The following is a 12,071-nucleotide window of genomic DNA, read 5'->3' as shown; positions in this document are numbered from 1 at the left end:
TTGCATCATGGACTAGCTAGTCTAATAAGCACAGACCTCCTTCAGCTTCATTCCCCGAAACTACATGAGCTACTTCAGGCCATCAATTTTAAAGGATTATCCCAATCTCTGTGGCAAAAGAGTAGGAAGAACCTCAAGTAGAGACGACACATCTACCGAATGTAGTAATAGCTGGTTGCTTAAGAAATGAATAAAAGTTCAGCCTTGTAAACCCTAATTTCACCTATAGAACCATAAGACTTACAAGAGTCATCAAATGGGGGACAGCCCCTTTGATAACAGAAACAACTGCTAAACAGGATAAAGTTCATAATTTATAATATTACCATTAAAGTAGGCTTAACACCAGCCACCTTTAGAGAAAGCGTTAAAGCTCAAACCATTAACACCAAATCCCGATAAATTAACTTATTCCCCCCAACCTATTAAGCTATACCACCCTATGGTAAAAATAATGCTAGTATGAGTAATAAGAGGCACATGCCTCTCCCCGCACCACTGTTCATCACCCCCGAATATCGACTGATACTTACTCGGCCTCCCACCAGAGAGAATTAAAAACTATATAAATCACCAGATAACTTATTTTACCAAACCATAAAACCCACACAGGTGTGCATCAAAGGAAAGATAAAAAGAAAGTAAAGGAACTCGGCAAACAAGAATCCCGCCTGTTTACCAAAAACATCGCTTCTCGAACTTATAAGAAGTCCCGTCTGCCCTGTGATATTATTTAACGGCTGCAGTAACATAACTGTACAAAGGTAGCGTAATCACTTGTCTTTTAATTAAAGACCTGTAAGAATGGCATCACGAGGATTCAACTGTCTCTATTTTCCCATCAATTAAATTATTCTCTTCGTGCAGAAACGAAGATTCTCCTATAAGACGAGAAGACCCTATGGAGCTTCAAACAGACTAAGAATATTCACAAACCCATATCACTTAAAACCTGTTTTTGGTTGGGGCGACCATGAAGAACAATACAACCCTCATAAGGAATGAAACTCCTAAAACACGAACGACAGTTCTAATTAACAGAATTTCTGACCATCAAGACCCAGTACAACTGATTAATGAACCAAGTTACCCTAGGGATAACAGCGCAATTTTCTTCAATAGCCCCTATCGACAAGAAAGTTTACGACCTCGATGTTGGATCAGGACATCCTAACAGTGCAACCGCAGTTAAGGGTTTGTTTGTTCAACGATTAAAGTCCTACGTGATCTGAGTTCAGACCGAAGCAATTCAGGTCAGTTTATATCTATAACTTGCTTTTCTTCAGTACGAAAGGACCAAATAAAGAAGGCCAATAAAACATTTAAGCCCTATCCCTAAACACTTATTTAACCTAAAGTGTTAACAAGACATAACACAACACTCGAGATAATGTTAAGGTAGCAGTATAGGTAATGCAAAGGACCTAAACCCCTTCAAAAGAAGTTCAACTCTTCTCCTTAACTATGATTACTATAACTAATTTATTAACCCTTATTATTCCAATTCTCCTAACCGTAGCATTCCTAACCTTAGCTGAACGAAAAATCCTAGGCTACATACAAACTCGAAAAGGCCCAAACATTGTAGGCCCCTACGGAGTAATACAACCTTTTGCAGACGGAATAAAACTATTCATTAAAGAGCCAATTAAACCTTCATCTTCCTCCCACTATCTCTTTCTCCTAACCCCTATACTTGCACTATCATTAGCATTACTATTATGAACTCCTATACCTCTTCCAACCCCAACAATCAACCTTAACCTCCCAGTACTTCTTATCCTTGCCCTCTCCAGCCTTGCAGTCTACTCACTCCTAGGTTCCGGATGAGCCTCCAACTCTAAATACGCCCTTATAGGAGCCCTACGAGCCGTTGCTCAAACCATCTCCTACGAAGTCGTCTTAGCCTTAATTTTACTTAACCTACTCCTTATAACAGGAAACTTTTCCCTAACAAGCTTTAGCGTAACCCAAGAAAAAATACCATTTTTCTATTCACCTGACCCCTCGCAATAATATGGTTTACCTCAACCTTAGCAGAAACCAACCGAACACCCTTCGACCTAACAGAAGGAGAATCCGAACTAGTCTCTGGATATAACGTAGAATATGCAGGAGGACCATTTGCCTTATTCTTCCTAGCCGAATACTCCAACATCCTTTTAATAAGCACCCTCACAACAATTTTCTTTCTAGGCACTACTCACCGACACCTTATACCAGACATCTCCACACACCTTATTACAACCAAAATACTCATTATCTCCCTTTTATTCCTATGAGTCCGAGCATCCTACCCTCGATTCCGTTATGATCAACTTATACATCTCACATGAAAAACCTTCCTTCCCCTCACACTAGCATTACTTCTACTTAATAATTCACTAATTAATACACTACTAGGTACTCCCCCTATAAGACTTGTAGGACATAAACCCACATCTCCTGTATGCAAAACAGACACTTTAATTAAGCTAAAATCTTTATACTAGATGAGCGGGCTTCGATCCCACAACCTCTTAGTTAACAGCTAAGCACTTAAACCAACAAGAATTCACCTAGGCTCCCCCGCCTGGGGGGAATGAAGGCGGGGGAGCCCCCCGGGACAAATAAGGGGAGGGATATCCTCCGTGGACAAATTTACAATTTGCCACCTATCTCGGCCACCTTACTAGAGCCCTAGTAAAAATTATATCGTTTTGTCATAACGAAGTTGTAAGTTAAAGCCTTACGAGCCCTACATGCCTCTAGCTGCCCAACTTAGTTTTCAAGATGCTACATCCCCTCACATAGAAAAGTTATTACTCTTCCACGATTCAGGCTTAATTGTAATTATCTTTATTAGCTCTTTTGTACTTTATATTTTATTCACCTTAACCTCTACTAAGACCTATAATAAATTTATCCTAGACTCTAATGTAGCTGAAACGATCTGAACTATAATCCCCGCCCTAATTCTTATTTCATTGGCCCTTCCATCCCTACGAATCTTATATTTAATAGAAGAACTAAACTTCCCTTCTTTAACTATTTAAGCTGTTGGTCACCAATGATATTGAACCTATGAATATACTGATCAAAGCAACTTAGAATTCTCTTCCTATATAATTCCAACTAATGACCTAATACATGGAGAATTTCACCTTTTAGATGTAGACCACCGTATGGTTATACCTTTTAAAACCCCTATTCGACTCTTAATTACAGCAGATGACGTAATTCACTCTTGAACCATTCAAACCTTAGGAATTAAAATAGATGCCGTTCCAGGACGACTAAACCAAACAGCATTAGTAGCATCACTTCCAGGGGTTTTTTATGGTCAGTGTTCTGAAATCTGTGGCGCAAATCACAGCTTTATACCAATTGTTGTTGAAGCCCTACCTTTACAGTACTTCAAAGACTGAGTAGAGACTCAAAGTGAGTCCTAAATATGGTCTTATTCAAACATGCCTAAGCAATGCCTCAACTTAACCCAAACCCCTGATTAAAATACCTCCTTTTTTCCTGAATCATTTTAATTATCCCTATAACTTTAATTATAATAAGCACCTATATTAATATACCCAGTCTCTCCGAAAATAAAGAAAACTCAATTCACTGAACTTGAACCTGAACATAATATTAACTTAACACAAGCCTAATGACCCTTCCATACTCCCTCCCCCAATCTACTCTAGTTTTAAAATTAATTATATATTAACCAATTGTCCACATGAACCTTTTTGACCAGTTTGAAAGCCCACTTCTTATAGGCCTTCCATTAATTATCATTGCCCTATGTTTCCCCTTACTTATTATTAAACCTAAATCCTCTCGTTGAACAAAAAACCGATTCACCACAATTCAAATATATTGAATTAAACAATTTATTATTCAACTTATACAACCTATTAATAAACCAGGACATAAATGAACACTTCTACTCCTAACCCTCTTTTTATTCCTAATTTCCATTAATACTTTAGGCCTCCTCCCTTTTACATTTACCCCAACCACACAATTATCAATCAACCTTGGCTTTGCTGTTCCTTTATGAATGGCCACAGTCCTAACAGGATTTCGAAATAATAGCACTAAAGCCCTAGGACACTTACTGCCCGAAAGCACACCACCTCTTTTAATTCCCATTCTAGTAATTATTGAAACAGTAAGTCTACTCATCCGTCCATTAGCCTTGGGCGTCCGTCTCACAGCCAACCTTACAGCCGGACATCTACTTATTCACCTCATCGCTACCGCAACCTTTAAACTCCTAACAATCTCTACATTAACTGCTATATTTACCCTAATACTCCTCGCCCTCCTCTCATTGTTAGAAATTGCTGTTGCTATAATCCACGCATACGTTTTTGTTCTTCTTCTAAGCCTATATTTACAAGAAAACGTTTAATGACTCATCATGCACATGCATTCCACATAGTCGACCCCAGCCCATGACCACTTACAGGCGCCTCATCCGCCCTCCTCCTGACAACAGGCTTAATTATATGATTCCACTATAATTCTTCCAAATTATTACTTATAGGCTTAATCCTTCTTCTTCTCACTATATATCAATGATGACGAGACGTTGTACGAGAAAGCACATATTTAGGTTACCATACACCTCCAGTCCAAAAAAACCTACGTTATGGCATAATTCTATTTATTACATCAGAAGTCTTCTTTTTCCTAGGATTCTTCTGAGCCTTCTTCCACTCCAGCCTTGCTCCAACCCCTGAAATCGGCGGTCATTGACCCCCAACAGGTATTATACCCCTAAACCCTTTCGAAGTCTCCCTTCTTAATACTGCTGTTCTACTCGCTTCTGGTGTGACCGTAACATGAACACATCATAGCCTAACTCAAGGAAATCATAAAGAAGCAATTCAAGCCTTAACCCTTACCATCCTTCTAGGCTTTTACTTTACCCTTCTTCAAGCTATAGAATATTATGAAGCACCTTTTACAATCGCAGATAGTGTATATGGTTCTACATTTTTCGTTGCCACAGGATTCCACGGCCTTCACGTAATTATCGGCTCAACATTCCTTCTAGTTTGCTTATTACGACTAATCAACTTCCACTTTACTACAACACACCACTTTGGCTTTGAAGCCGCCGCTTGATACTGACACTTCGTCGATGTCGTCTGACTCTTCCTTTACGTATCAATTTACTGATGAGGTTCTTAACTATTTCTCTAGTATAACTTAATACTAATAACTTCCAATTATTAAATCTCGACCATTCGAGGAGAAATATATTATTATTTACAGGTTTACAGGTTTTATCATGTTTTAGAGAGTTGCTTTCAGTTTGAGTTTGAGGAAAATCATTTTAGAAATTATTATTATTATTTTTGTATTTCTTGTATTTAAAATGGCATAAACAAATTAAAATGTGTGAAATTCCAAGTGTTCCAATACTTTTGGAGGGCACAGTATCCTAACCTTATGATGAGTGCAAAATGAGTGCGGTATTATTACTGTTTTGTTTAAGAATGTTTAATTTTCACTGTTGCTGCACTTTTTGTCAAATCATATTGTACATCATATTGATATGAAAATTCAGTAAGGTATATCTTCTATTATACATTCCAAATCTAAGGTGGAACTCTACTAGTGTTTACTGAGGTACACACACATATATACACACACACATATATACATATATATACTCAACAAAAATATAAACGCAACACTTTTGGTTTTGCTCACTCAACAAAAATATAAATGCAACACTTTTGGTTTTGCTCCCATTTTATATGAGATGAACTCAAAGATCTAAAACTTTTTCCACATACACAATATCACCATTTCCCTCAAATATTGTTCACAAACCAGTCTAAATCTGTGATAGTGAGCACTTCTCCTTTGCTGAGATAATCCATCCCACCTCACAGGTGTGCCATATCAAGATGCTGATTAGACACCATGATTAGTGCACAGGTGTGCCTTAGATTGCCCACAATAAAAGGCCACTCTGAAAGGTGCAGTTTTATCACACAGCACAATTCCACAGATGTCGCAAGATTTGAGGGAGCGTGCAGTTGGCATGCTGACAGCAGGAATGTCAACCAGAACTGTTGCTCGTGTATTGAATGTTCATTTCTCTACCATAAGCCGTCTCCAAAGGCGTTTCAGAGAATTTGGCAGTACATCCAACCAGCCTCACAACCGCAGACCACGTGTAACCACACCAGCCCAGGACCTCCACATCCAGCATGTTCACCTCCAAGATCGTCTGAGACCAGCCACTCGGACAGCTGCTGGAACAATCGGTTTGCATAACCAAAGAATTTCTGCACAAACTGTCAGAAACTGTCTCAGGGAAGCTCATCTGCATGCTCGTCGTCCTCATCGGGGTCTCGACCTGACTCCAGTTCGTCGTCGTAACCGATTTGAGTGGGCAAATGCTCACATTCACTGCTGTTTGGCACTTTGGAGAGGTGTTCTCTTCACGGATGATGCAAAGGAGATGTGTTGCACTGCATGAGGCAAATGGTGGTCACACCAGATACTGACTGGTATCCCCCCCCAATAAAACAAAACCGCACCTTTCAGAGTGGCCTTTTATTGTGGGCAGTCTAAGGCACACCTGTGCACTAATCATGGTGTCTAATCAGCATCTTGATATGGCACACCTGTGAGGTGGGATGGATTATCTCAGCAAAGGAGAAGTGCTCACTATCACAGAGTTAGACTGGTTTGTGCACAGTATTTGAGGGAAATGGTGATATTGTGTATGTGGAAAAAGTTTTAGATAGTTGAGTTCATCTCATACAAAATGGGAGCAAAACCAAAAGTGTTGCTATATATATATATATATATATATATATATATATATATATATATATAATAGAGAGAGAGAGAGAGAGAGAGAGAGAGAGAGTGTGTGTTAGGGTTAGGTGCCTGGTCTTGACAACCAGGGATGGTAGGTTGAAAGCTATTTTTATCCCATGGGAACTCTCCCTACCCACCTAAGCGGCTCAAGAATATGGACAGCATGTATATAAGTGACATTTACATGACAATTTATATGACAATATTGAGCCCCCCAGAAGCTAAAAGGTTTTAGTCATGCTCATGCTCCCAAGAACCATTTTACTGAAAAAGTCTGAAGGACCTAAAGGACAGGGTTAGATGGTGAGGAGCTTTTCCAGGCATGTGAGAGGCAAATAAAGAAAAATGCTTAAAAAGGTGGGGGGTCTGAAAGGTTTGAAGGTGAATGGTTTTTTTGTCCATGCTAATGCTCCCCTGAAGCATTTACTCAAAATAAAATCTGAAGAACCTAAATGACATGGTGAGATGTGGATGAGCTTCACTCGTTCATGTCCGCGACATATGCATATTATAGTTTTATGCGCTTATGTGGTGCAAGTGATAATGATAATAACATTTAGTTTATTATGGGCTCTATAGCTGATTGGCCGTGCATCTATAGTTAGCAGTCCGCTATTTCATTAGCAGCAGGGAGGAGGTGGAAGGCCGACGATAAGCTAACCTTTTTGTAGCGGATTCTTTTTCCAGCTAACTTTGAAAACCATGAGCAGGCTAATTAGCTTTCACTAAATGTAATTTGGTTAACTTTATTCGCAAAAGTTATCTGCCTTAAAGGTCAAAAATGTTTGGAAACCCTAATATACATTTTTGTTTCTGTTGGAGCTTATACACTCGTCCAATAAGCAAAATTGATGCATCTCGAGGAGATGGAGGAGGGTGAGATCAAGATGTAATAAATGGGGGACAGATTATTATTCTGAAGGTCCATTCATCTGAAGGTCCCTAAAGGAGGCCACTTACCTAGTTAGCTACCAGGCTAACACCATACAGCAACTGCAGTGCTACGAAAATAGCTGTTCAAAACACCAGCGACACCTTTCTGTTACAGCCCTTGGCGTCAATGATGAAAGCAGAGAGTTTCGATAACAGGTGCAATTAATTTATTTGCCATCTCGTCATGCAAGCACCGTGAAACTATAAGGAAATTAAGAACACAGACATAAACACAAATATAACACCATGCCGGTGTACACAAATTCCAAAATTCCACACTGCAACACCCATGAAACCCACACTCCAAGCTCACGTACCTCGCTCAGCTCACCAAGGGTGCAAAACGTTCAGACCGAGCCAGCCTCCCCCACAACCTCACGGTGACAAACCAACCAAAAAAAACATCCACAAATATCATACACTGTACAAACTATGCAATTAGCAACCAACAGAAATATTAACATACCATGTTGAGCTGACGCAGAGGTGAGTGTGAGAGAACTTCCCTGGGAATTTTTTTTTTTTTTAATCTCACCACAGAGGTTACGGGGTGCAGAGCTTTTAACCCCTTCATGACATTGACAGAGCTGAAGTGACAGCTTGGCTGCCACTTACACTCCCACCAAATCATGTTATGATGAATGAGCTCAACAACACAATCATACATGATTTCTCGACTATAAATAAACAATACACATAAAGCTATAGGTCGGTCACAAATGGGCTGTAGGTCACCGTAATGAATCAGTCTAACATGTCTGATGTAAGTGTATCTTTGAATTGTCAGCCAATTATTGACCCTCAAGAAGGAGTACAAGCTTCTGAATTGGTCGTTCAATGACTGAGGGTTTAGAGGAATGGTATCTCTTCCCTGTTAGCTTCCGTTTTCCCACTTGCACCTTAGCTTGACGAACTAAGCCATCAGTCCCCTTTATGGTTTCCACCACACGTCCTAGGTGCCACTCGTTTCTTGGGAGAGTTTCTTCTTTGATGATGACTATGTCATTTACCTTCAGGTTGCGCCGGGGTAAATGCCACTTCTGCCTTAAGGAGGCATTCAGGAGATATTCTTTCTTCCACCGGCTCCAGAACTGCTCGACCAGATATTGTACTCGGCGCCACCTTTTGGCAGCGTACATTTCTTCTTTCACAAATTTTCCAGGAGGTGGTAAGGCAGCCTTAGACTTCATCAAAATGAGATGGTTTGGAGTCGGAGGCTCTAGTGACCTTGGATCATTGATTCCATCAACATTCAGTGGACGACTGTTTACAATGGCCATCGCTTCATAGAACAGCGTTCTAAGGGATGCATTGTCTAGTTTGCCAGGGCAACATTCAGCACATTCTGAATAGTTCAAATTTGGCGCTCCCAGACACCTGCTGATGGAGCGTTGAAAATTAATTCACACTGTTTATCTGCCAAAAAGGCTTCCAGGGCCTTTGTGTCACATTGCTTAAGGGCTTCTCTGAGCTCGTTTTTAGCTCCCATGAAGACTGTGCCCTGATCACAGCGGAGTTGACAGACAGCTCCCCTAAGGCTGATAAAGCACCTTAACGCATTGATAAAAGCGTCAGTAGACATATCTTCCAGCATCTCGATATGGAATGCTCAAGAATACAGGCATGTGAAAATAAGTCCATATCTCTTGCATTCTTTGCGACCCTGCTTGATGACAAATGGGCCAAAGCAATCCATGCCACAGAATGTGAAAGGAGCTGAGGCTTCACAACATTCTCTGGGGAGTTCAGACATTCTTTGTTCCTCAGCTGGTCGTCTGAACTTCCGACATTGCACACAACTGCGTATCAGCTTGGCAACTGATTTGCTCCCACCAATAGCCCAAAATCCATTGGCTCAAAGTTCCCTCAGGGTTTGACTTCGCCCCTGATGACAGATCTGGGCATGGTAGTGAGAAAGGATCAACTTAGTGATGTGGCTGTCCTTTGGAAGAATAAAGGGGTGTTTCACTTCCTGACTGAGGGCTGACTCTTTCAGTCTTCCACCAATGCAAAGAAGTCCCCCATCCAAAATGGGGTCAAGGCAAAAGAGGGGACTTGAACTTGCAAGATTTTCTTCTTGACAACTGCTTTGAAGTCTCCTTAGTTCTTGGGGAAAAGCTGTTTTTTGAGCGAGTTTGATCAACACCTCAGTAGCTCTTCTGCGTTCCTCAACAGTCACAATGTCACCATGATGTTTTCGCTTAGACACTAGTCGTTTGATTCTGGCAACTACTTTCACAAGTGTTGTCCAGATGGCAAATCGGTTGAGGCGGTTTAGGATATCGTTCTCATCGCTGACCTGGGTTGCAAGTACTTGAATAGATTTAACTTCTGGGTCTCCAGGAAACAATTCTGTTGAGAACTTTGGGGGTGGGAGCACCTCTTGCTCCCACAGAAACTTTGGCCCTGATAACCAGGAAGCGGAGGAGATTTCTGCTGCCTGAAGACCTCTGGAGGCATGGTCAGCTGGGTTTTGTGTTGTATCAACATAGTGCCATTGATTTGGATCTGTACACTCTCTTATCAGTTGAACACGGTTTACCACAAAAACATGGAACCTACGTGCCTCATTGTTTATGTAAGCCAACACTACTTGGGAGTCAGTCCAGAAGAATTCTTCATCTATTTTCATCTCAAGTTCTGCCTTCAGCATGACACTCATTCTGGCTGAGGTGACTGCAGCTGAGAGTTCCAGCCTTGGGATGCTTGTGATCTGTAAAAGGTGCTACACTCACCTTTGCCATTCCAAGAGTGCAGTGGATGTTGTTCCTGTCATTTTTGTACCTTAGGTAGGAGCATGACCCATATCCTGCATTACTGGCTTCTGAGAAGTGATGCGGTTCCACCCTTACAATGTTGCCAAAGTCTTGAGGGTGGTAACATCTGGGTATTGTGACTTCCTTTAACCTTTGGAGACCCTTCTTCCACTCCTCCCACCGTGAATGCAAATTGTCTGGAATTGGATCATCCCATCCGATGCCTGTACGACACAGCTCTTGTAGGATACATTTTCCATTCATGGTGAAGGGGGCTACAAATCCAAATGGGTCATATAGAGCGGCAACAACTGACAGGAGACCACGGTGTGTTGGAAGGTGGTCTTTTGCATCGAAGTTGAAGGTGAAGGTGTCATTCTCTATAGACCACTGAATGCTAAGTATGTGACCTTCTGGCGTTGTGCCTGGATTGAGGTTGAGAAGGTCAGTGGTTACTGCCCTTTCAGAAGGTGCCACACAGGAGAGGACTTCCCTTTGATTGGAGTTGAACTTCGACAATCAGTTCCTTTGCCTCTTTGACTGTTGGAACACTGGTTAAGCCATCATCCACATAGAAGTTCTTTTCCACAAAGGCTGATGCCGAGGGGTGGTTGGCTTTGCATTGCTGTGCTAGATACTTAAGGCCGAAGTTAGCACAGCCAGGAGAAGAGGTGGCACCGAAAAGAGGTGTACTGTCATTCTATACTCCTTTGGTTCCGTTTCTAACTGTCCATCCTCCCACCAGAGGAATCTTAGGTAGTTGCGAACTTCTGGATAGACGTAGAATTGGTGGAACATCCTTTCAATGTCACAGATCACAGCAACTGCTTCCTTCCTAAAACGATAAAGGACTCCCACCAGAGAGTTGATTAAGTCAGGACCTGTCAGAGTGTCGTTTAGGGAGATGCCACAAAATTTTGCTGAGCAATCAAACACAACCCTTAGTTTGCCTGGCTTCCTGGGGTGGTACACCCCATGGTGTGGGATGTACCACACAGTCTCTCCTTCGGATGCTGAAGGGGCAAGCTCTGCAACACCTTTGTTGATGATTTCTTGCATGAAGGCTGTGTAATGGTCATAAGGGCCCTGTCCCACTGGCGTTTAGGAGGATTTGTGGATGGAATGCGCACAAAAGTGGTCCACATCCACCAAACAACCGCAATAACCGTGTAACATTCCTGTATGAGTCGGCCGCCATCCGAACACGTCCGTGATCATCCGCAGAGGCACGCATGTCCGCAGCCAGGATTTCTGAGCGGCTCAAAAATCCTGCTGCGGATGAGATCCGCATCACTGCCTGAACACATATTGAAGACATACGCAGGACATACACAACCAACGCGCCGCATATCCCCTGTCATCCGTTGATATCCGCAACCGACGGCTTGGCGCGGCTTGGCTGCGGACCGGGACAGCGTGCAAAACAAATATGATGCGTGCCCAGCACGGCCACAAATGGTATGTCACGCATGCAGACAGAGTGGGCACAAATGGAGCGAGTGCATCACGGCCGCTGTGCCCCTCATGGGGGCACCTCCGCAGTCGCTTTCGCTT

At 41.9% G+C, this 12,071-nt stretch overlaps 1 protein-coding gene, 1 long non-coding RNA gene and 1 pseudogene across 2 annotated transcripts in view; 2 read left to right on the top strand and 1 right to left on the bottom strand.

The window, feature by feature from the left end:
* Positions 1 to 12,071, bottom strand: part of LOC117508899 (P2Y purinoceptor 2-like) — a 41,583-nt gene that overhangs the window by 19,881 nt on the left and 9,631 nt on the right. The gene's annotated exons all lie outside the window — the stretch shown is intronic.
* LOC117509659 lies at positions 924 to 11,455 on the top strand. Its single transcript, XR_004560464.1, has 3 exons — positions 924 to 1,357; positions 7,129 to 7,131; positions 11,443 to 11,455. It is a non-coding gene; the product is annotated as an uncharacterized LOC117509659 (long non-coding RNA).
* On the top strand, positions 1,410 to 2,599 carry LOC117509657 (annotated as a pseudogene).

Source organism: Thalassophryne amazonica, chromosome 4, assembly GCF_902500255.1.
Source record: "Thalassophryne amazonica chromosome 4, fThaAma1.1, whole genome shotgun sequence".
Taxonomy (NCBI): Eukaryota; Metazoa; Chordata; class Actinopteri; order Batrachoidiformes; family Batrachoididae; genus Thalassophryne; species Thalassophryne amazonica.
The sequence above is the reverse complement of the archived record's forward strand: the minus strand, read 5'-3'. Positions and strand labels throughout refer to the sequence as shown.